The sequence below is a fragment of the Geospiza fortis genome, unplaced genomic scaffold (genome assembly GCF_000277835.1).
Source record: "Geospiza fortis unplaced genomic scaffold, GeoFor_1.0 scaffold55, whole genome shotgun sequence".
Lineage (NCBI taxonomy): Eukaryota > Metazoa > Chordata > Aves > Passeriformes > Thraupidae > Geospiza > Geospiza fortis.
Genome location: NW_005054308.1, coordinates 11,644,432 through 11,646,815, shown reverse-complemented (window position 1 = coordinate 11,646,815; position 2,384 = coordinate 11,644,432). Strand labels below are relative to the sequence as shown.

Sequence of the window (2,384 nt, the reverse complement as noted above, 5' to 3'; positions counted from 1 at the left end):
ATCCCTGCCCACCCCGCTGCCTCCCGGCCCAGCCCTGCGCACCTCGAGCCTCTCCAGGTGAGTTCCTCATCCAGCATCCCGCGCTTCCCACCCTGGCACAGTAGCACACATTCCCGGGGGCTTTGCGGTGCTTTCCCGCAGGGTCTGCGGCGCGTTCCTGGTTCCTGAGCTCCTGGCCAAGCTCAGCAGCTCCACGTGTGTGGTGCTGAGGAGCAGCTGGCTTTCCTTCGCTCTGCCCCGGCTCCGGGAGCTGGCAGGAGCAGGACGGGGCTCTGCACCTCGGTGCTGCTCCAGCTCGTTCTGGGCTGAGCCGCGCCCGCCGAGGGCTCCCAGGATCATTACAGGAGGGGTGGCAGCAAAGCCGGACTGGAGGATCTCGAGGGTCCCACTCTAAACGCGCAGGCAGTTTTGTTTAAGTCGTCTCTGCTGTGGGACCGTGGTTTGGGGGATGAGGAGGCGCCAGGACAGCGGGGCTGGGGCTCAGCTGCCCTCACAGGCACTGCCTGTGCGTGGTTAATTACTCACTGTGCTTCCAACAGCCCCGGGAGCTGGTGCTGGGGGGACTCGGAGCCCAGGGGGCTGGTGGGTGTGAGGTGAGCAGGTTCCTTACCACAGGCAGGGGCAGGAGAGGAACTGCAGCAGCAGCACCCATCAAATCCATCCCGAGAGCCTGAGAAATAGCACAGGCACCTGCTGCAGATGCTGCTGGCGCTGCCCAGGCAGGGCTGGGCTGGGAGGGCACGGGGAGGCACAGCTGCTGCCAAGGCAGTGGCCCCATCCCTGTTTTGACCCCATTCCTGCAGTGTCCCCACCCCTGCCGTGCCCCCATCCCTGCAGTGCTCCCACTCCTGCTGTGTCCCCCATTTCCATTCTGTCCCCACCCCTGCAGTGTCCCCATCTCTCTGGCTCTCGGGGCAGGGCCCGGGGTCACTGCAGCACGGTCGGTGCCTGGGTTTTGGCCGAGCCTCCTCTCCCTCGTGCCCGGCGCAGATCCCGCTGCCCAAGTACGTGTTTGCTTTATGTCTGCATCGCTCCGGCTCTTGGCTCCATCCCGGAGCCATCAGCCTTGAGGACAGGCGCAAAGGACACAAATTTGGCAGGACACGGTCTGCAAAGCACCGCACCAGGGCTGCTGAGTGCCAGCCACGACCGGGGGGCAGGGGCAGCCGGGCAAGCGGCGAGGGCCGGGCTGCAGGGACGGGGCAGCCCCGGCAGCTCCGAAACAAGGGGTGTTCCCTGCAGTGGGAAAACGGGCCAGCATTTCCTAATCTTCCCCACGTCCTCACAAGCCCCATGCTTTTAGTCCAGGAGAGCCCGAGGCAAAGCCAGGCCTGCTCTTCTGTTAGATTCAGGAATGTTTGGCTATACCTATTTTTTATTTTCTGAAAAAGCAAGATGAAATCTTGGGCGGGATTATTAAAAATAAAGGGGGAGAAAAAAAAAGTCTATTGCTATGTCCGGAAAGCTCGGAATGCACCTGCGCTGTGGGGAGCGCTCGGAGCTGTCCCCAGCAGGCGCTGGTAACCACGGTCAGCTCGGGAATGTTTTATCCAAACGTCTGGGCCGCGGGCATTTCCAGCCCGGAATGCCTGTCCAAACACGCTGGCTCCACGTGAGCCGCGACTAAAAGCCTATTCCGAGCGAGCTTTAGATAACGCAGCCTAAACATCACCGCATCAAAGGGCTCGTGGAGCCCGGCCAAGCGCTGAAATCATCGCTCGGGCTCCGCCAGTGCTTCATTAGAGCTTCATTAGTGCTGCGGCAGCGACCTCGCATCCCGCACAGCCGCGCCCCAACCTGCACCCACCCCGTGAGCCCCGAGCCCACCCTGGCGCTCCCCGAGCCCACCCCTGGCACCTCGTGAGCTCCGAGCCCACCCGTGGCCCCCAGCGAGGGCAGAGCCCCCAGGCTCCAGCGCCGTCCCCGGGGACGCGGAGCTGCATTTCATCCGCCTGACAGCGCTCCCGAACACTTCGGCTTTTAAGGCCAAGCTCTGCCGGTGCCAGCGGAACGCAGCCGTGCCCGGCAGAGCCCCGTGGATGCCCCGGGCCCTTCTCGGCTGCTGCCCCCGGGGATGGCAGGGACCCCCAAGGGGAGGGCAGGGACCCCCAAGGGGATAGCAGGGATCCCCCTAGGGATGCAGGGACCCCCATGAGGAGGGCAGGGATTCCACCAGGGAGGGCAGACGCCCCGTCCCCGCTGCCCGGGGCGCTCGGGGCTGACTGGGATCAGGGAGGTCATCGCCTTCCCGGAGAGCACTGAGACACCCAGCGCCACAGGAATGTCCCGGGCCGCAGGGAAGGGAAACGCGAGGGACAGGGAGGCCGATGGTGCTGCGGCTCCCGGGGGGTTTGCCCGCTTCTGCTGCCCTCCTGCTCCCGCAG

The 2,384-nt window shown here is 64.8% G+C and overlaps 1 protein-coding gene across 1 annotated transcript in view; it reads left to right on the top strand.

Annotated features, from left to right (window-relative positions):
• The first annotated feature begins 8 nt into the window (after positions 1-8).
• The window catches only part of FGF1 (fibroblast growth factor 1), a 20,115-nt gene continuing 17,739 nt past the window's right edge, over positions 9-2,384 (top strand). The window contains exon 1 of the mRNA XM_005418824.2: positions 9-57. The gene's annotated coding sequence lies outside the window, so the exon portion shown is untranslated. The remainder of the gene's footprint in view (positions 58-2,384) is intronic.